This window comes from Rhopalosiphum padi, chromosome 2 (assembly GCF_020882245.1).
Source record: "Rhopalosiphum padi isolate XX-2018 chromosome 2, ASM2088224v1, whole genome shotgun sequence".
NCBI lineage: Eukaryota > Metazoa > Arthropoda > Insecta > Hemiptera > Aphididae > Rhopalosiphum > Rhopalosiphum padi.
In genome coordinates, this window is record NC_083598.1 from 80549539 (window position 1) to 80575146 (window position 25608).

General features: G+C 27.8%; 1 protein-coding gene across 1 annotated transcript in view; it reads right to left on the minus strand.

Moving 5' to 3' along the window:
• LOC132921651 (uncharacterized) overlaps window positions 1-25608 on the minus strand; it is an 88574-nt gene that overhangs the window by 60760 nt on the left and 2206 nt on the right. Inside the window, 1 exon segment of the mRNA XM_060984794.1 lies at window positions 8549-8597. The gene's annotated coding sequence lies outside the window, so the exon portion shown is untranslated.

Below are 25608 nucleotides of genomic sequence, written 5' to 3' on the forward strand. Positions count from 1 at the left end.
GTTATAAACATTTCAAAATATTTTAAATTACACGTACAGAATTAGTGATGAGAAAAATGATACGATAGTGTTCAAAATATTATTTACTTGTAAGTTGTATGTAGACTAAACATGACTCTTATAATAATATGTCTTCGATGATATCTTGTTATGTAAAAAATATTACAAGGTTTTATAAAAAAAAAAAAAAAAAAAAACATTTCAAATAAATTGAACAAATTTAATACCAATTACATTTTATCATTTGATTATAATCGCATTTGCATACCTATAGGTATACATTAATAAACTTGATATTTTGTCATTTTTCATTCATTTTTTCGTCACAAATACACAGTTAATACATTTAAGTAATAAAAATGCTTGAGTTATAAAATATTTATTTATATTTTTTATTCATATATTTAAAAGTTAATGTTCAAAAACATAAATAAATAATACATTCCAGACATTTAATCTTTCATTTATCTATTAACATACAGCATTTTTATAGCATAACAAGATACTTAAAAGATTTATTAAACACATTTGCACTTTATTATAATGCATTTATTTTAAAAATTTGATTTACTACTGTAATGAATCATGATAATTTTTATTTTTTCATATATATTTTCTTTTTATCATCAAATGTCAATTGTTAAAAAACACGATTATAATTATTAGGTACATAATTTTAAATTAAAATATGTTTTACAAACGTGTGACAAAAACTAGTGTCATACTGGTACCTAACTGTTTATGATTGTACGATTATAACTAGTACCAGGTATACGAGTAAAAAGTTTATAGCTCCGAACTTTAAAGTACATAGTACTGCTATATGCTATAAATATTACATTACTGCAGTGTTACAGTTTATCACTATATAAATAATCAATGGCTTCGGTAAGTCGAAATAAGCAACCGCAAACTAATGAGAACTGCCGAATAGGTTAGGATAACCCCGCAATCGAGGATAACACATTAGATTTAGGTATGTTATCATAATAATATATATATAGGTGTAATAATATGAGACACGATATAAAAAAAGGAACGATCTTATTCGATTTCATTAATTATATCAACGAGTCACAAAACACACATAAAAATTATATTTCTTCGATTCGGTCACGGTTTTATTATAATGTTTTGCATCAGTACACGAGATCTCCACGATCGATCATACAAAGTCGGCGTTGTTTACTGACAGGACCCGGTTTTGTTATTTTTTGTTTTTTTTTTTTTTTTGTTTCAACTTTTCAAGTGTATTGAGATACAACCTGCATTTCCTATTCCCCTCGCATTAGCCTACCTATTAATAACATACACACGCGCTGTTGTTTTCGAATCCGATCTCGTTTTATGGTATTCGTCCTACATAGTTATAATAACTGGGCCGACGTTATCCGACTGTCCATCGCTGCAGCGCTCGAAGGGTCACTTTTTTTTCTTTTTCTTTTCTTTTTTTTTGTAACCCTATACGTATCTTATATGTGTGTGTAATTTCTTTCTTCGTTTTATTAGATAATATAATTAAGGAAGACTAGTTCGAGGTGTGAAATGTTTTCACCACATTCCACGAGGACATAACATTTTATACATTATTTATACTATATACCTGCAACAGCCGCCTTGGACGCGCGGAGAAAGATAATCTCCCGAGGGTCACACAATATTATAAGGGGTAACTTCGATCGCCCGTAACCTGCAGCGTGCTGTGTGTGACCTTTCCACGGCAGCTATGCATATCTATATATTTACAAAATGCAGGCCATTCCGTTTAACAGTTATTATTTATTAATATTTAATAGTGGTCTTATAATTTATATCACGAGTATAGGTATATACATAATACGTACGTATACTTAATATGGCGCCAGTGTATATAGCTGGTTGTCCACATCACACAAAATCGAGTTAAATGTCAGATTAATAAGAAGTTTACCCACATATACTCGTAATTACTGTCGAATTTTTAATTCGACTAGAAAACCTTCCGAGTCATCTGAAATCTGAATTCAATTATTTAAATACCTACATAATTTTATGCATAGAAAGTACTGAAAAAGAACCAGATACTATAGTTCGGCAACCGCCTAGGGATGTTCACTTATTTTTATCGGGGTTTGTAGACAATTTAATAATTTGTATCAACATAAAAATAAACTTAATAAACGTCAATAGAAGAGTCTTTAAAATTACACCGCGTCGATGTTTTAGTGCGCTAAAATTTAATAATCAAATACATGGTACTACGATGATATTATAATTTATTTTAATTTTATAATTTATTATATTCGTATAGTATTAAAAAATAATAAAATGCCTGGATTATTATAATATATATATTTAAGTTAATAGATACATACCGATAAATAGTATTCGAGAGTAAAACGGTTTGGCTTGATAAATTTGAAATTTGATACAGGTTGGTCGACTAACAATGCAAGACTTAGTCACAACACTCACAACCCTAATAACTCCAAGAGCGGACACAGAAAGTAGATAAACCAATACGTATACCACACACTCATACATATTCAAAATACATAAATTACTTGTTGTCTTAGTATAATATATGCTTACTCTCTATATTATAGCGTGTAAATCTATACAGTCTAAAATTATCGCGGTAATATTTCGCTACTGAAACCGGTACTGATATAACCTGCAATTATCTTTAAAATGGTCGACAATTTATATATAATTGAAATAAATTAGTGTTTACGTACCTAATATAATGCAATACCAGTCACTTGTATAAGTACGCTTGATATAAAGTCAATTAGGTAAATCTGTGGATAATAATACAATGTGGATAAAATATTCTCTTATCCGCCTACATTTCACTCGCATCTCCAAGTATTACCTTGTCAATTTATTTATAATACCTATTAACTGATATTATAACATTTTATTGAACATTATTAAATAATAAATTGCATCGCAGCCATTCACCCGTGTCAATTAATAATAATTGCAGCCGAGAATTATTATTATTATTATTATGAGAAATCGTATTACCGATTGCGAGGAGGTTAGACTTCCAAACTCAAGTAAGTACCTACACTACCTACCTATAAGAAATCGCCTAATATAAACTCAGACGATACTTTGTATATATTATTATTATATTAATAGGATACGTGTAATTTACGCGTTATTTTCCTTTGGGCCGATTTTTAATGTTATCTGATCGAAATACGATTAAAACTTGTGTATGGGTATTAATGGTATTATACAGCGTTAGCTGCAACAGTTGAGTGTTCCGTGCCAGTTTTTACATTTTGTTCGATATAGTTTATGATCGAAATACCGTTGAGGATAATATAATGATATTAAAATATAGGAGACTGATTATTGCAAACGAATCTTTGATTAGTGTTTTTCTTCTAGTGGGTGTATAATATATATATTTATACTACCAAGGTAGATGCAATTGAGTAACTCCATCGACGATAATAATATTAAAATATACCAACAACATTGCAATGGCAATGCGACTACGCGTATCTATACAAACAACCTATTACTAAAAAAAAACAAAATGCAATTTCAAACAACGGAAAAAATACGTTTTTTTCCAAGCTTATTATAGTCAACATGTTTTTTCGAGTAGTTATTAAATGGACAGCGTCATTGTTAATAAAGTGTGTTGTACGCAATCGAAGACACATGTGTTATGACGAACGTGATACGTATTCATAATGCTAATATTGACCAGGTACAACATACCTATATGTACATAATTTGTGAACAAATATGTGTATAAAAAACATAATAATAATGATTATACCGTCAATAAAAAAATGATTGAGGCGCCATGTGTGTAGTATTAATGCGCCCGGGGGTAATTTACATTCTATGTACGCATACGACGTTGGATTATATTACACGTGAACCCACTACTGTGACGTGAAGTTCACAGTTAACTCCGTTTCCGTCCAATTACATGATTTGTTAACCGACCGTTTTAACCTTCGATTAGTTTAAAATTGGTTATAACCGCACAACATATATTAGACATTATTATTGTGTGTTTCTACGATATCATATTTATACTTTATTATAATATATATGAAAAATAATTATCGACTATATCATCGACTAAATTATAATATGCAACATGTGTGTACCGGAGCCCGTGCCCCATATATACCAATACCTATAGACGTCCCGGACGTTCTCGACAACCTTTATTATAATATAATATTATATAATGCAATCGCATAAGGAGGAACACCTTTCGACGAGACGTGTACCATAATATTATATTATATTCGACTGCTGCAGAGTGCATGTGCAGGTTCCAAGAAAAGAAAATACCTAACACATAATTTTGACAATAGGCTTAAGAGAAATGGTAAATGGTCGAAAATAAATTCTCATACCGGCGCTAATGGAACGCGCTAAGTAAACACCAATAACTATACAAACCAGAGATACATTGTTGTTGTTAGATCACAAAAAAAGGTAAATAAAACCGGGTTAAACTGTGATTTCAATTATGTAACGCTCATCACTGCAGCATCTTAGCTGAGATTAACGTTCGAGAATATAACGAACGCCAAATACATATAAACGTAATTTGTTTTTTTTAAAGTGTATAATATACTAAAGAATTCGGAAATTGTAATAATATAATTAATGTAACTCCGTTTATTTTTTTTTTTTTTTTGTATAATAACGCACATGTTTCGCAACAGGGGTGTGTTCGGTTATTTATTTATTTATTTTTTGAAGGGGAGGGAAAATAAATTGTTGAATGTTCTCAGAGTACGATCATAACAACAACAAAAAGTATATATTCTTGCATTTACCTGTTGGTGCTTTATTGAATTAAAATACTAAATCATTAGTCGTGTACAAGGAGAATTTGTTTATTATATGTATGTTATTAGTAATAAGTTATTTTCTAATAACCAATAAGTTAATTACTTATTAGTAGCATCGTGGTGTACATCGCAGAGGATGATATGATATTAGTAAAAATATTTTCATTGATTTAATATATATTGTAATCAACTACTTATTATATTATGAAAAACTAAAAATAAAACAGAAAAATGTAATAAAATATGAATTTTTATTGGAACAAAAACCATATAAGCACGCCACTGTTTGTGATAATCGAATGTGATGGCACGTAATGTATACGTATTCTAACTTGAATAATATTATATCGGTGAAATAATCGTGATTTATCTTTTTTTTTTTAAATAATTCAAGTATATGTGTTTGCATTTATCAAAATGTTTGGAACATTTGTAAGTCTATTCGTAACACTGTAGTGTTATACATTATAGCCATTATACTATACACCACAACAAAACCGACAATATATTTAAATTGAAAATAATAACGGTATATACCCATAACACGTCGCCGAAAAATTGTAGACAACATGTCGTAAAATATTTTTAACATGATATGTTTATATACATTATTACTACGAATTCCGTTTGAGAATAAAATAATAAAAAACTCATTCGCATAATCATATTTTAAGGATGTATTTTCCAGAATTTAGAATAAGATACATTTGTCTATATTACACGCACAACGACAATGTTGTAACTTGTTATATAACATGTAAAAGTATATTTTGAGTAAATATTAAGAATTTAAAAAAATATACGAGTATATGTGAAATACTATAAACAATTTTTTTTAAAAAGCTTTTCGAATACTTAAAAAAATAAGCGTTAACGGTACAATAATATTGGCATATACGCGGTGCAATTATTATTATATACTCCGAGCTGCGTGGCTGACTATAATGCGTATTATATAATTATATATACGCCCACGCAAAGTTTACGACGTGTGTACAGATGAGGTCTATAATTGATGGGGTTGAGCCTATAAATGGGACGCGTGCCAACAAAATTTGTCTTCGTGTAACGAAACGAATGGTATCCGCACAAACCACCACCATCAGATTTATGTCTTTCGTACTCCGAAAATGGATCGTTTCGAATACGTCCCGTCAAAACATTTTTTATAAACATTTCATACAATGTCACACGACATATTACTTATAGAGTAGATATAGACCTACGTGTCGCCACATTACTGATGTTCACAATTCAATATTCATGTATGTCATATATACACGTTTATAGATAGTGATTAACCAAACATGCTCACCCCTCTTTCTTCTTCAATAATACAGTTGTTCAAAATCTAATTTTTAACTTTTTTAAATATACTTAAAAACAGAATTATTAAATTATTAATATGTTTTCATATTCTTTAGGGAGTATCATGTAGATTGTAGAGGTATAAACTTCTGTTTTTCAAACGACAACTTCCCTTTTTTTCTATACCTAAATTATTTAGCTAATGACTTTTCTGAAAATGTTGACGTATAAAATTCGAATGATTAGATGTTGAGTTATACGACATTGTGTACTAATGTTGATGGGTCTATATAATATAGAGGATTTGAAACATAAGTTAATTTGAAAATTTTAGTAGTTCAATCAATATTTATAATTTATAAACATAGTCCAAGTATATTAAATACTAGATTCGATATTACATGTATTTTATATTTTTGTAAAACCATTTTAAATGAAATATCATCCTTAGTATAACCAGTTTAATAACTAAAAAAAACTACTCGTTCGAATTCTATAATATTATTAGGTGCTTCAAAATTGTCAAAACAATATCCACTAAATAATTTATAGTAAAAAAGGGTGGGTTTTTATTTGAAAAACAGAAATGTACATCGCCCACTCCTTAAATATAACATTTCAAAAATTTGAAAATATACTCTTTAATTCTTGAAGTATAATTGAAAATTAAAAAATTAGAATTTAACTACGTTTATTATCAAATGAATAAATGATAGAGTGAGCGTGCTTGGTGAATCACGCAGTATGTATATACGAGTACAATGAGGTAATAATATATTACGCATTATAATGCTTTGACTCTGTGAAGTGTTGTATTCCTTGTATTATCCAACTATTCTGCATACGCCGCGAGATAACGAAATAAATTAATTAACCGAGTTCTTGGGAGTTGTGCGCATACAGATCTATCATAAAAAACAATAATAAAATAACACCATTCACCCGACATATAAACGCAGACACGCTGTCGCGACTCGTCTAAAATATACTCCAACCTATCAAACTGAGTAATTACACTTCTGGCAAGACTAGCCGACCGCGTTTATAGTGTGCGCAACTTTCCGAGTATACAAAATTAATCTCGCCGTATATTATAAGCTTTTCCGCGTTATAGTTTTTCCGTCGTGTTTGACATAAGAAAAAACGATTTGTTTGAAAATAAATAATTACTGTTGAATAATAATAATAATAATATTATACTAATAGCGGTTTGCCGGTTTGTGTACAGGATGCGTTTACTTTGTCCTATATTGTACGTAATATGAAACTCTTCGTTAATATACGTACGCACTCACCTGTGCCTCTCGCGGACGTTTCAACTTATAGTCTAACAGCTAACCCGCAACTAATTTTTAAATGAATGATTCTCGAAGTAAACAAGATATTGCAATATGAAATACCTCATTTAAAAACACATACGTCTAAACTTATACTCTTTGGTCTTCATACAGACCGCGGCTGAAGGATTTTTTTTCTCAAACGTTTTATAAACAAAATTACATGCATATATTAAAATATGTACACGCTGCTCTATGGGGCACACGCTATATACAATATTATATTTTAATCAAATGTTTGCATTGTTGCCTCTCGCTTGATAAATTACATCATTCACACTTGGAACAAACATTAACACCTGAGAATATTAATAATATACAATGTGACAATAATTTTATACATATGCACCTGAATATTGATTATATCCGACATCATTAAAGTTAATTAATTATCACACTCTATCAAGATATATTATACATTGATGTTGGCCATTTAAAATTCTAATTTTTCTTAATAACCTTGTGTTATAAAATAATTAATTAGCATAAAAAAAACTTACGAAATAATTTCATGTATAAATAAATTAATAATGATATTATTTGTTTTTGAAAAAAAATTTCGTTATTTATTATTTTATTTTGATTTAAACTTATAACCACTATCTTAATTATGTAAAAATTGCTATTAATGCTTCTTAAATCTCATATTTTATTTTATTTATACTTTTTTAATCAGTTAGCTATAACTAAGTATAATAATAAAATTAAGTGCCATCACACCCTTCATTAGTATACAGATAGTACATTTGCACTGTCACTAATAACGGTAATAATATACAACAATAAATTAATATCAATCGTGGTAACATAAACTTTCTCTCAAAAGCCATTATTTTAATGTTGTTAACATTTCCACATCAGCCAAGTCAAACATATGTAACAATCATTAAAAATACTTCACACCCATAAAAAATTCAAAAAGGGATCTGCTATACTTCTATAACTTCTTATTAAGCAACATCATTTAAAACCAAGATTTATTCTAAAAGATCTGCTCTATTGGCTAGGAACCAACAGTTAACGCAAATAAAAATACACACTATTTTTACTTAATGTCTTAAAAGGATTTACGAGAAATCTTACCTGATTATATATGTTCGTAATTTGTCTTGTTGAAAAAATACCGGTCCATCTTAAAAAAAAATAAAATATTTGATACTTAAATAGGTAATTGATTATGTGTTATATTCTTAATTCTATAATTAACTATAATTTATAATTATTTTACCATATATATATAATATATTATATAGTATATACAATTTATATCGTACATTTAACAAATAAATAAGAATCCATAAATTTAAAAATTATATATCTCTACGGTAAATTGTAAAGTAAATAAAAATTGTTAATTGAAAATTAATTTTTCAAACTTGAAGAGTTACAGTTTTTTAATATGAAAAGACATAGTTATATGTATCTATTCATCAAACGGTATAAATATTAATTAAAAATTAGGTTAAATTAAATAAACTAATAAATTAAAAACATTTTATTTTTCAGACTTTTGCAACTTAACAATAATAGATAATGATAGACCATTAGAAAATACCAAAATTCAATAATAAAAGTAATATAAAAATTTATATTCAAAAATCGTTGATAAAATATGAGTATATTATAAAAAAAAAATTACCAATCAAATACGCCAATACATCATAGAAATATAGTTTTTATAAATTTTGATAAACGTTTTCGTGTATTTATTATATTATTATATTTGTCTTATTTGCTTGTATATTAATTTTCTTGACGATATGTTTAAATAATGACTACATCAGTGTGGAACATTCCCATGTCTTAATAATATACCTATATACTACGTAAATATTAAGACCCTCTGTAACCACTAATGCAAGTATCATGTAAATTATGTTGCGCGTACACGTGTGTATCAAAATGATTCCAGATCGACAGCAGCCAGCTAGAAGAAAATATTCGTTATAAAAAAAAGCAATAATAATAAAAATTGGCCGATAATAATACACCTTTGGTTATACGTGTATGATATATGAATTATAAAACAATTAGCCTCGGGACATTCCCCAAATGAGTACCTACTTATATTTCTCTATATCCTTATGACTGTCTTAAATAATGTATAAGTACTGAGGCAATGAAGTTGTTATCGGGTCAAACAAAGGCAATAAAATATGCGTTTCCGCCGACGATTTATTTATATTATGTTCCCATGTAATGTGTAATGTGTAATGTGAAGGTACAGTTATTGTAAAAGAAAAGAAACTTATACTGAGATACCTAACAAGGGGTCGGTAAAAGAATTATTATCCGTTTATGTCGTTTAAAAATAAAAATACTAAAAGTATTCACAAATAAGTGTCCAAACTGTATTCCCATAGATTACCTACAAGGCTACAAAGCATAGTGTCGCCTGGCTATATAGAGTCCTACTCTAATAACGCGCGTTAATCAACATTTTTATGTTATACAATTAGTTGACTTTCAAAACTAAATTACGAGGGTCAGACCGGCACTACATATAACCTCACTTATCCTGACTGACTGGAAATATTTAACTGTTATAAGAGAAAAAAAACAATATTTGACATAATTATACTACCTAATTTGCAACATTTAAAATTAATTCGAATATTAATACAACATTTATTATTATTTTAAAAAATTTCTACAAAATTGTAAAAGCAATGAACATAAAAATTACGGTATTATACATTTTAATAGATGCAATAATAATATAAAATCATAAACATTTAATTTAATGTAGGTAACCAAATAGTTATTATTTTTTATAGTCTTAGAATATAATTGTATTTTTATTTATTCATATTTATTAAAAATGTATATTTACAATGAGCAAAATAATTATTGATATTTATCGATGCGACATACACGTGAGGAAATTACCCATTGGTGTAACGCAAATTCATATTATAAAAATATAAAAATATGTTTTTTAACATTATAATAATCCATTCTTCAATAATTATTATAATTTATTCAAAATTAATTAATATATAATATTTACATAAGCAAATATATTATCAATACAATTTTTAATAAAATATATAAATTTATTATTTTGATTTTGAATAATCAAAACCATCAAAATATTTAATGTCCTAAATATGAATTAGTTTAGCACAGAAATATACTTTATATCTAATAGCCGTTGTGAAAATATATAGATAAATGAATAGATAGTCATAAAAAGTCGTATTATTCAAGGTGAAAACTTTCAAACGACTTGCATTTTTTCTGATTTAAAATTAATGATTATTCAAGGTAATAATAACATGCACTGCATATTGTATTACTCTATTTAAGGCATTTACTATTTTATTTTTAAAAATAGAAATTGACACTGTAAAAAAGAAAATTTCATTTTAAAATATAGTTACTCCCATCAACTTTTTCCGAAAATTTATTTTTTTATTTTTTTATTTACCACATTTCACACGTTTTATTTCTATCTAATTAAATTTGATCTGCATGGCTTATAAAAAAAATTAAAAATTAAAATAAAAAACATTAAAATATTTTATAACTTGTATCAAACTATTCCTATGATACAAGTAAGTACACAGGTTTAACAGATTTAATAATTTTTATATGTTTATATATTGACCATTTACACAAGACGATCATCTGTCGGTAAAATTATAGCCGGTATATAAGTCGTCTGTATTAGTGGGTGGGCCGCAGCAGGTAAACTGCACAACACGATATACATCATACAACTATATATAGGTACTGCCGCTCCCGTGTTAACTAAAAGAAGATTTTTACCAATATTTTAATCACTTAACACAACGTGCCATCAAAACGCGCATACGTTTTGAATGTTTTATAGGTTGTGTGTATAATAATATAAATATATAATAGTATATTTAACATATATAAGTAACGCGACAACATTAGTTTATTTCGATGGTATATACGCTATATTTTATCATCAGACTAACCACATGTGATAATAAAACTAATGTGGACGATATGTCTCCATAAATAGTAGAACTTTTGTATCAAGAACACCATAATATATATATATATATATATTGAAGTGGTGTAACAATAGAGTGGGGCGGATCTTAGATGGCATAAATTTTAGTCGAAAACTTCCAAAATGATTTATTTTGTATTATATAGTTTGTATACAGTTTGTACATTATAAAATAAAAATAAAAAAACATGTGCATGTACACTACCTAAATATATACATATACGAAACTAATGCGAAAATATTGATATATAGCTATTCGATATAAAGTATATTATCCTGTATATATACTTCAACTGTTAAATTTAAATTGTTTCACCACACCCAAATGTGTACATAATTCATGTAATTTAATATTGTAAAAGTCATATTATGGGCTGAATAAATAATTTATTAAATTTGCTACCATTTTTGTGTATGACACTATAATATAACATCTATAATATTATATAACATTCAATATTCTATATTTTATATTATTTATTATAATTAAATTATACCGACTTCGCCCGGCTTAAAATTATCGTAATACCTTTCTATCATTTTTCGTTTTTCATTATTTAAAATATATAATACAAACACAATTATTACAATGTTAAGTTTTATGGTTTTTCACTTAACATATTTTTAATGTATAAACACTGTAAAAAAAGGAAATACTCAACGAATGTTTAAAACTTGACGTAAAGATTCCACCGTTAAGAATTTATATATTTCATATTTTGCTCGTATACTAATTATAATAGTAATATAGTCTGTAAACAATGGTAAGCATTTAAATTAACAAAAAAAACATTTGTTTCTTGTTGACCAAAACTAAATTCATTTGCGATTTGCCCTATACTATAGGGCCTATAAAACCCTACAAGAGTCAACAATATAAGCTTTAAATACCTTCCATGGCTCAAGAAATTGATTGATATAACTTTTATTGTTAACGGCCCAATAGTTTTTGAATCTTCAGAAGACAAAGAATCATATGCATTTATATATAGGCAGATATTATGTATTATAAAAGGTATATAATTTTACGTAGATAAATCATACCTAAAGGTATCTCTGCAAAGGGATATAGTTAATACAAATTATTCTTACTTAAAATTTATTCCATAATATGTATATGTGTTTTAGTTGCAACTATCTTTTATTATAATATGGCATTTTAAAAAATAACGATAAACAGTTTATATATAATTACTCACTAATAATATTTCTTATATTTTGTTATTCACAGCTATATTTTGTTTTGGTAAATTAATACTTAATTTACAAAATATATTAATATGTATAAGTGTACAACTGATAATTATTTTGATTAATATCTAATATTGAACAACTATAGTGGCTTGGAGGTGACCAACTTCTAGCAGTTACTTATTATTATTAATTATTATATATACCATATAGGCAAAGATCAAATAAAAATATTTAATATCCGTGAGCTAAAACTAAATTCATGTGTGAGCTACCTTATAGGAAGTAACCTATACATTTTTATGACCGATTGAAGAAATAATTATTTTGACGAATTTCTCAAAAATTGTTAAAATTTGCAAATTAATCTATAATACAAATTCAACAAAAACATTAAAAATCATTACTATACGTTTTAAAAATCGAATGTGCAATTTATATTAGTATTTAATTGTAATTCAAAAATATTATTCGTAGCCCCGTGGGAACTTAAAAATTGTATGTATATTATGGTATATTCAATATTGGTATATACAAATTCACAAGTATTTTTATTAATTTCATGATATTGTTTATTTATGCTACAAACTTATTTTTACACTGTTTTACTCGGTAAGTCAGTAGTATTGGTTCAAAATTTAAAAACTACAATACTATTAAGTATCATATTTTATGTCGCCGAGGAAACTATTATTATTTGTTGTTATAATTGTTACAACGCTCGTTTTTATAATTATTTTGAATCATCGAATGTCAGTCAAACTATTCAGCGCTCAAGAATCTATAAAAATGTTTAAGTTACATACATTTATTCTTATTTGTGGTTTTTCGTGTGCGCTACACGAGAGATTGTACTGTTTTCCCATATCAAGACGTATGTACAAACCTAGTTATTACATATAATACATAATACATACATTTTCCGTGTTCTTACGTTGGAATTTTAATTTTAAAGCAAAATATGACCATTTTTAAATAATTAATAACACACTCATAAAGTCATAACTTATATTTACATTGATATATCGTTAAAAATCCAACGTTACATTTATAAATTTATAATGTTCTTAACTTTGATAATAGTTGAGTTGATTTTAAAACCATCAATACTAGTTTTGTTTTGCAGAACGAATATGTGTCATGTTGGCATGTGGTTCAGTGAGATAAAACAATTAATAGTGCGCTGACATATCTTTAAATTCTTTTTAAACTTAAAAGTTAAAATATCAATGATGTAACCATTACTATTGTTACATAATAAAAATTATGATTTAAAATAAAATGGCACTGATCACTATTTTCAGTGTCGCCCAACCCGGATAACGTGCGCTCCGCGGCGGAACCATCGGTTTCGTCGAACAGCAATAATCATATTTCGTCGTCGGATAACAAAGATTTGATTCCGGCGATTCCACAGTACGGAGAGCCGTTTTCCGCAGATGACAACGGTAGAAACGGAATTTCATCTTCCGACCTATTATCGTCACCACCATCCGAATATCGACAGAATCCGTCGTTTGACAGCAAGTGTGAAGTCTTGCATTCGTGTCAGCCGTCTCTGACAGATAACGACGTGGTCACTTCGTCGCCATCGTTCGACAACGAATTAGGAATTTCGACGACGTCGTCGAATGAAATGCAATCGTCAAACTATCGTCACTTAAAAAACCAAGAATTTTCGATAATGTTCGACAATAAAGGCGAGATGCACAAAAACCTCCCACTCGAGCACTCCGATAATAAAAACAGACAAATAATCGATGAAAAATTAGCCCGTTTAAATGCTTGCCGTTTGAATCCAAATTGCAATTATTATTTGAAGTTATATACCTAGTATGTAATTGAGTTTAGCCTTTTTACGGCACGTTTCCATCTATTCGTATAGAAAATGTTCTCTAAAAATACAAATAAATAAAAAGTATGTAGTGTTGTGTTTTAGTGCGCGAAATTCGATGGACTCATTCGTAGAAATGGTTTGAAATACGGTCACTGATTAACCGTCTGCAGTTTTTCGCCTCAACAAATTTCTATACTGATTTCAGTATAAAAATAATAAATATATTTAAAATGGTCTAATATTGTTATTGTTTGTATTTTCAGAAATATAAATAAAATTATATAAAATAAATAAATGTTGTTATTTTTTAATTATCTCAAATACAGTGAAACCATAGCGAATTAACGCAATATCATAGAAGATAGAACATTAAATTCTGTAATAAAATCCATTTAATTGCCACTAGTTGTCACATTCAACGGACGATGGTACATCAAACAGTGCAAGTACAGCCAAAATATACACAAATCATTCGTCGACGACATTAAAAACATCTTCAATTTAGTTCCACTCTATCAAAACAGTATTAGCGATTTGACATCATATGGAATCCGCTGATCAGCACCATATACGAAATTTAAGCTTTCCTAAATGAATTGATGAACCAATCGCTGAACCGCGTACCTAAATAGTACGATTAAAACAAAAAGTTACAAATATCATAAGAGTATTGTTGTACCTATTATAATATTAAGTGCATACACCAAACTACAGTATAAGTAGTATAACGAGTAAATAAAATAAAATAAATGTTTTATCAAGAGTATATAAAATATTATACCATTCTTTTTACTGGGATCGTCCAATTTGTTTCAGCTCTGTCGACCGTCTCTATCGATTTATTTATGGTCACCTCTTAAAAGTGATCACACTGAACACTTTTTAGTCTTTGTTTCAACCTATGTATCTCCTCCACATAATGATGATATCATATTTCAGTACTATTATATAAGTATAAATTACTGGCGTGATCACTATAAAATTATTAAATTGAATATAATATTTTTGTGGAATACTACTCGGCCGTTCTTCTATAGATTATGATAAAATACATTAATACATTGAACGTACAAAATCTCGTTTTAAAAATTTCACTATTTTATCTACATGATATTAGTTGGTTTACATAAATAATTATAAACCTCATGGCTTAAAAAAACGTACTAGCTAACACTACAGCGAAGAAAAAATTGCTGAAAAGAAACGATTTCTCGGAAATCGCAAAACGCGTTTTAACCGTTTTGTCGAACCAATTGCTCAACGGAAATCTTCTCATACAATAATAATTATAATAATATGATATATTATAGGTACTATGTATATATTATTAATATGTTCACGCGGTCTTAACACACACACACACATCTATATCCATCTACTCATTTCATTCACAAGCATTTAAAGGTGCGCTTGATATATAAGTACAATGTATATTATATATAGCTATAAACACTATAATGTGTTTCAGCACGAGCTTAAAGAAATTCCAATACATTATAATGCACAGCATATATTTATTATGTATACAAAGTTATTTATTATGCATGATTACCCTCGATTTTATACTTAGATAATTTATTATTCAAATTATGATTTTTGAAATTTTGAATTTTGAAGTAGGTATACTAAAATACCGTATTTTTAATTACTTTCAGTATTTATATTATTTAAAAAGTAGGTATGGTCATACAAACATTTCGTATTCAAACAAAACCATTTTTTTTATTTTTTATTATTTATTAGGCATTTTTTTTTTTTTGAAATTTTGATGTAAAAATTTAAACGAGTAATTTCTAAATTATAACTCATTATTTATTAAATATTATACACTACAAATATAATATAGTCCATGATTAGCAATGACTATGAAAATAAGTTTAATGATATAAGGGTTTAATATATATTATACATATACACAACAATTTTAGTTATTACTTGAAACTTATATATTATAACACGTTATAATTTATAAAAATTGTTTAAATATATAGTAGCTACTGAAAAATATAATATAACATATTATGTTTAATTTTTTTGTTAACGATTTTTAAGGTTTATTATCATTAGTATCCTAACTAATATTTTAATAATTCATAAACTGCTCGTTCAAATTCAAAAAAAAAAAATATATACTTAACAATGTACAGTACAAAACGCAAGTTCTAATTTGAAAAAAAACAGAATTTTTATTGCCACAGGACACTCTTGATATATATTATAATATACAAAAAATCTAAGTTTTTAAATATATGATGTTTTAGTAAAATATGTAAATATTCTAAAAATCAGAATTTGAATACATTTATTATTAATGGAAAAAGAGAGGTGAGCATAATATTGGTGAATCACATAGTATAAATTTGGCACATACTACATAATATTGTCTGAAACTTGAATATCATGCTGTATTATAGGTACGTTATTAGGTATATATTATATTATTATTTTTCGATTATTTTTACTGTCGGCGACGACATGTCCAAAATACGCAAATGACGTTCATGTACCTACTATAATAATAATGATTATTATTTATATTTTATAGGAAGTAATAATTTAGCCACTAGGTATTATTCTTTCTCTTGACGTTAGATTTATCGAACTGCAATTTTTTAAGTGCATTTATACGAGATCCGATGTATGGTATGTGTTTAGAGAATATTATTAATTATTGTTTTAAAAACGGATACGCATTGTAATATATAATATATGATGATGCGAACGTGGGCCTATCTACCAATACACATTAAATGACGAGAAAATTAATAATCTATTATCAGGCATGAAACTTTGTATAAAAGCCGCTCTAACGTTGCATATATAATAACAAATATAACAAATAATATTTTATTCTTTAAATATAATCCATCACGGGTGTATAACAAGGTGCTAAAATCAATTAAATTATCATTTATGAAAAATATACACAACTTCTGCGTCCAATATATAGGTACGTACAAAATAACAATAATAATAATGATACAAAATGTATATATATATATGTGCATATATATGAATTACTTCACTAATTACAACGAATATTATCGCCACTTAAGGTCGATGTAAATTGTATTTACAATAAATATTTCAAACACTTTTTAATTAGTCAGCTATATGTAAAACACATAACCGGTTTCAACGAATTATGTTGTGTATATATATATGGGCAACTTATTGTGTATTTATGATTTTGGTAAATATATACATTTATATAATATATATATTGTATTTTGTTATATATTAGAGCAAGGATATAAATGTTTAAAAAACATTAAACATATTAAGCAACTTCAATAAAACTTCAATGCCTTCTCAATAGATTATTAAATCAAAATATATTATATTATTCCTAAAAAAAAAAACCTATTCGGATTCTACCCTTGGGACATTTTAAGATTGTAAAACGAAAAAGTATGGGTATAGTGCAATTTCCGACGCAGACAGAACGACTTGTGCTATAAGTGTTTACACTAAATTATTATAGCCAGCGGTTTAAGTCTATACTGTTTGTAATATGCGTATATAATATATATATAAACGAATATATGATTATTGTTTTTCGGTTCGATTAACTAAAGATTTCTTTCTTTCCTCGCACGGATGAAATTTAATGTTAACGGAAACGCTTTTAGAAAAAGTCCCGGAAGGCGACGCCGATACGTTACCAAACCGTCGCGAAAAAAATTCTCCCTCCGGTTTTATGCTTCTACGTATAATATACATATACTGCTTATACTTATATGTATATACCGGTACGTGCTGCGACATGAAACTGGCCAACTGCAGTATAGTATACATTTATATATATATCACCCAGTATAATATATAATATATATATTTTACTGGGTGATTCATTTAACGTAAGGCACTTATTATTTTAAATTTACTATTGACGTTTTTGAAAATATTTTTTTTACATAATTTTAAGTTGTTTTTCAAAAAAAATATTTATTTTATCGTTAACATTTCTGAAATTGAATATTTTTTTAATGAAAACATACGTTTTTAACTATTTATTCTAAAGTAAAATAACTTTTAGAATACTTTGATATTTAAAAATCGAATTTTAGATTCTAGGCAAAACGATGAATGTATTTAATAACTATATGTGTTATAACTTAATAACTTATAAGTATTTAACTCTTTCACACTACCAGTATAACATAGGCAGTAGGCACAGTATTAGGCCTCAGTGAAATGACACTGCAGCACTTTCTAACCGTATATATCTATAATCCATATGTATTTAAGTCGAATTATTTAATATACTTTTATTCATCACCGAACTACGCATGGAAGAGTTCACATAAAAAAATCACACTATATACACCACTATGCCACTGATCACCAAACATGCTCATCCCTTTTATTAATGTTTAAAGAATATTCTACTGTAAATTTTTTGCTGGATAATTCTTCTGAAAAATTGTACGTATCAACATAGAGATTTATAGTAGGTCCATAATAATGAATTCGGAAGATCCGGGAGCTATGGCAATTTTAACATTTTAAGAATTAGTGTTTATCCATATCAAAATTTATAATTTGTAAATATGATTTACTTATAATAAATATTAAATCAAATATTACTTCCAAATTTATTTCTGAATAATCATTTTTAAGAAGTATCATTTTTAGTATAAATACTACGTTTTAATAACTTAAGATAATACTTATTCGAATTTTACTCGTGTTACTCGTGAAAATCCCCGTTCTTCTCTTATTTTTTGTTTGGTTTTCCCAACGATTTTTAAAAGTACTGGGATTTTTTATTTTTAATCTCCTCAAAATATAAATTATATCGTACCGGAACTACCCTTAAAATTGAGAATCAAAACATTTTTACTGTTTTTTTACTGCTGTAAAAAGTGATAAGAAACACACAAAAAAACATACAATATCAATAATATCATTGTAAAATATATAAATATATTATGTATTATATATTTAATATATTTATCGCTCCTGCTCACAATCTAAAATTATGTAAAAGAAATATATTCAAAAACGTTATAGGTTCTGAATGAATGATTGTAACAATGTCACATCATCTCTACCGCATGCATTGTGTCCGCGCCTTTTACAAACGCATATACCAAATACCAAATTGTACGTTCTAAATAATGCATTTAACTCTATTATATTTAATATTAGAATGAATTTATCAATTATTAAATTTAGAAGTAAATATATTATCTAGTAAATCGCATAAGTTTTTTGTCGTGTTTTTGTTTTTAAACGAGTTATGATCGTTTTAAAATACTTATAACTGGCTTTAAATTTAAAATACGAAAAAAACCTAAATTACAGAGATAATGTATGCAATTGTATAGTGTCCTTTTAAGTATCGATCATCTCATAGGTATTATGCAAACACGATGTTTAAAAGAGTATCCCGAACGTATATTACCATAAAAGTGCAGAATTTTCACACTCTATATACAGATACAGAGGTTATTTTGGAATATATTTATTTATTTTATATAAACGGTTTTCGAGCACAATTGCAAGCTGCAGCGACGCCGCAACTGCAGCAATATCACGCAGTCCCGGAAGAACCGGAGTCCGAAATGTATGGTGCTAATGGACCACGTGGACCGGCTGCGGCGCAATGTCTCGCGTCGTATATTGTAATAATAATAATATATTATAATGTCGTCGAGTGCGCCGCGGAAAAACGAAACTGCACATAACATATATACAATATGTTTAGTAAGCAGGAAGTCGGTAGGTTTTATTTTATACGCGGGTATTATTATTATCGCGTGCATTGTGTTTCGCCTATTGTGCAGCTCGACAGTTGGTGCCATAGCTTGCCGCAGTTGTATAATGTCGTCGTTGACTCGAAAAACCCTCCTATATGTGCCAAATTTATGATTTTAAGGTTTTGGTGTCCCTGGATTCAGAAAAAAATAACCATAATAATATGATAATATCTCCTATTATGTGTTAATACATCTCTTATTCTCGTCGTATAAAATTAGGTAATGAAAAATAATAAATAAAACGTCATAATATGTGTTACCTACTAAAATCGTCTACGAGATAATCTTCTATGTGATTAAAAATGTGCAACACAAATTATCATTCTAAAAACCTCCCATGTAAGCATAATTGACAAAAAAATATAAACTATAATAAAATCTCAAACGCGACAAAAAATTGACAGTTAAACAAAATGTACCTACTGCAGAAAATATTGAATTTTTTCAATCGTATACAAGATTTTAAAATGTATAGCATTAAAATTTGTATCTGTAGATCATTGAGAATTATTTTTTAAAACGTTTTTTGTGTCTCCTAAAAAATCGAGTTTAAACATGTATTTTCGTGTCAACAGCGACGTCGCATGTGATATAATAATGTATAAACACGCGTATATTGTTGTCCAGCGTGATAACAATCGTCTCGGGCGACCGGCCAAAAATCGCGAGCAAAATCTCTCTTATGATCGGATGGTTTTAAATTTGACCGGCGCTATATTATGTATAATAATATATACGACAACAAAAGTATATAAAAATAATTTTATTATTATCGTCGCGCGTGTGCGGGAATTACGGTTTTCGTTTTCGTTTTTCTTCCCCGACGATTTGATATATTGACGTTCCGCGCGGATGGCGTATACTGCAACGGTATAATATAATATTATATTATTGTGATGGTGTCGTCTCTCGTTTTGGCAACGAGTCAACCCGCGTGGTTCGTCCGTCGTCGTCTCGAAAATCGCGTTTCGCGGCGCCCCGAGGTCCCGCGCGTCTCCGAAAGTAAAAGTCCATGCTAATAATAATAAATAATAATAATAATAATAATATTATAACACATCATATTATTATATTATTAATATTATTATAAACGCGCACTAGGTATGTGCCCCCCTCCCTACTTTTTGCCACCACCACCACTGCCGGAGGAGAAGGATTGGTCGCGAATACCCACCGGGCCCGGGTGGGGTACCAATGAACGGTGGCGGCTGTCCGTCCGTTATTGCGGCCGGTTTGCCGATTGCCATTATACGCGGTCGTCGCGTGTGTGGCGGCTCTCCGTCGTCGTTGTCGTTCAGTCGACTTCGCCGCGTTCGCCGCGAAAAAATCGTTGACATATCAAGCCAGACGCGATGACAATAATACATATATTATCTGTATACCTAAATGAATGGCAAAGTGTAAGCGAACGATAGCCAAGTCTATCGCACTCGTGGTTCTGAAAATGGTACCAATGCACCTATTTGTTTGTGTAACTTTGCCATTGGACAGAATGTAAAATAACTATTATAATAAATTTGATATCATTTATTTATATTTTATCAAAATCAACCAAATCAATATGTTAAGAACTTATGAAATTTAAATTTAATGGAGTTTAAGAAAGGGTAAGTAAGCCCAGAGGCATTTAATTTTGTCACGAACAAAATTCCGTACAAGATAGCTTTATTTAATAATAATGAGAAAATATCACCAACTCGTGGCTCAAATTTTTATAATCTTGTAACAAAAAACAGCAGTTAAAAATATATTAATAAATCGGATACCTGCTTCATAGAAAAAATATTATGTGTTATACATTTAGTTTATAGGGTTATTCGCCAAACTTCTTCACCGCCGTCCAACACCACCACAATTTTATCCTTTAATAAATTCTTTTTTTCAAATTCTTAATTTTAGCATTTCTAAAGTATACCCATTATATTATATTGTATAGGTATAATACCTATAATCTATATATTTAAAGAGGCTACGCTTAGATTTTTTTTATACCATTTAAAGAATGTCCTGTGCTACAATTTAAATTTTTTTTCAAACGAGAAACCCCTTTATACTGTAAATTCAGAACTGTTAAGCAAATATTTCTTTTAAAAATATTGATACATATTATACGCAGCTAATAAATCAAAATTCAAATGATTAGTTTTTGATTTATTATACTTTATTCTTATATGTACCTACTAAAGATAATAATCGTTATAATAGGTACCTAATAGTTTTATACTAAATATAAAATGGATATAATATGATGTAAAGGTAATTCTTATACAAATATAAAATTCTAATACCTACGAGTACATACCTACTTAATTATTATAATTTTAAAATCAATATAGCCCCCATATTGTAAACATATTAACATATACTTAAGGTGCACAATACATATATTATCGTTATTATAGTATATTATATACATATAGTTTAATATAGTTCAGAAATTAAACTCGTTTAAATTTCAAAGTACCTACGTTATACTTTGACAAATTTTATAAAAATTAATCTGCTTTACAATTTATAGGAAAAGGGTGGTTCTCAATTGAAAAAAAATATTTTTGCTTATATAAACACGGAACACTCATTGAAATTTAATTGAATAAAAAAATCTAAGTAGGTAGGTACACTATATAGTAAAGAATTTTAAATTTCAAAATTTGAATAAATTACTTATTAAAGTAAAAAAATGGGAGTAAGCATATGATTGGTAAATTTTCATAAAAGAAATTTCTGATAAATGTACCTACCTAATTGTCTTTCACAATCCAAATCCATGTTTAAAAAAAATATAAGAAAAAAGTTATAGCTGCCTAAACGTTTTCCAATTTTTTCTGTTACACTCTGTATAAATAGAACCAAATCGTTACTCCGCAGTCGCTGCAGTGTGTATACCTATGGTTTACTTTTTGTAATTCAAGTATATGCTTGCCGCTAAGTATATATTAAGTATACTTATGTATATAGATGAACGTTAAAAAATAAGAAATGAAATGCGACGAAAATTGATAGTACAGCGAGTAGTGAGTGTCTCAGTATTTTCATAAGTATACGTATAGTTGAGCAAAAAGTAACAAGTTTATTGAGAATTTACATATTATACTGATATATTTATATTTAATAGTCAATAGATATAGTCTAAATAAAACCCCGTACGATAAACTTGGATACCACTGCGGCAATCGTTTGTTCTGTATACCAGAGGTTTAAAGCTGAAATAAGTTTATATATATAACACCTAATTTTAATAATTTTATATTTTAATCTATTTTACTTTTTAACACTTCAACAGTGAATTTAAAAATGAAACAATTTTGGTTCTTTATTAATTATTTTATTATATAATAAACGTCAATTCAATTTTTTTTTAATGAGATTCTAGCTATTTAAATTATTATGCCTCGAAAATTACAATAAAAATAAAATTATAGTATTGATAGAAATCAAATAAAAAATTAATTAATTAATAATAAACGGTGAAGTACATACTAATTAATTTTTAGGAATACAATATATGCAGTGTGAAATTAAAGAAATGTTTTATTATAATTACATCATTGGATAATCATCAACTCGATTATAATTATATGTATAGTTTAATATATACTACATATAGGTACATTGGTAAAACTCACGTCCAACTGGAGTTGTCAAAATATATTAGGTTAACTCTACGTCGTTTATCTTTATTTGATGGATACGCCTATTCTCCGGTCATCACGAAATAAGCATGATACCCATTGCGTGTGCCATGTACCCATCATATTATATTATTATAAACACCATCAAAGATTTCGGTGCATGTGCATCCGATGTATATTTACTTGCGTTATCGCAGTGTGTTTGTTAGTTTGTACACTATATATATATAATATAATAAATAGATAATAAATCATGTTTTACCTCATTTAAAAAGAAACGGGAAAATATATAGATTATAATATTATATGTAATAGGTACACAATATTTTACAAACATACAAGTCTAACGCTGAAATTATCATTCTGTATAATAATATATAATATCCCGTTTTGTATATTCCTTATATTACGAGTACCTATATCAGTAGGTATACAACCTAGGTACATAATATTATAATATTTTATCATTTTTGGACACCGGGCCTGAGTGTCGAAAATGATAAGTATAGGTACCTATAGATATATATTAGGTATATACAGTTATTATATAATAATTGTTCTTACACATTTACAGAATTCGAGTCACGTATACAATAATAATAATAGTGCAACATCGGTCAAAAAAAAAAAAAAAAGGAAAATGAGGAAAAAATTAGTAGGTTTTTATTATAATTTTCGAATAGATCCACGGCTGATAGCAGCATGCGGTCCAACTCGATGGCAAACACGACATATTCAAAGGCAGCCGCACGTTTACCGAATGAGCTGGTTATTGTAGGTATATAAGTGCCTATACTTATGAAATGAGGTTATTAAACTTAACACATGCGAAAATAACAGAAAACCAGTTTCAAGTCGTCTGGGAAATGATTTTTATTTCGCTTTAATGTGTGTATATCATTTATATTATGACTCTTTGGATTTATGACGTCGACGTTATGTTTTTGTCGATCATTATTATAAACAAACGTATTTTATATTGTACCTAATATAATGATCAAAACAGATTCAAACATTCACTACATATTTTATTATATCTATTGCTACATGCAAAAATAGTAATTTTTTTCTTAAATATTGTTTATAGCATATAATATTACCTATAGGTACTATTTAAACATTTTAATTATGAACTGCATAAACATAATTTTCACTATACAGTATACACCTAGGTATATACATCATATAGATAAAACGAACGTTGAATAAAATAATATTTTGACTATATTTCAATATAGCGGATTGGAATAATTGTGAATAACGGTGGATCTTTTGATATTGACCACGAATACTAGGTATACATAAAAAGTTAAATACGTTTATTTTTATTATTATTATTGTTGAACAATAAAATTTATCCATCAGATTTCGAGAAAATAAAATTACAAATAAATAATAAGATTTAAGAGGGAAATTTAACTGAAAGATGAGATTAATTTTTAATCTTGCATATATAAGTACATAGAATTTTATTACTTGTTATAAATACCATATCGAATATTTTATTCGTTTTGATTAATAATTTGATAAGTATTATATTATTATTGTCAACATTCAGGCCAAGAATTTCGTTAAAGATATTGGATACATTCAAGGTTCGTTAGTCCTCTATATGAAGTAAAGAATTATTTTATGGCGGTTTGAGTACTGCTCGTTAATACGTTTATACATTTAGAACACTTCCTTGTTTAATTAATTTTTTTTTCATTACGAATATATGCGGAACACCATAA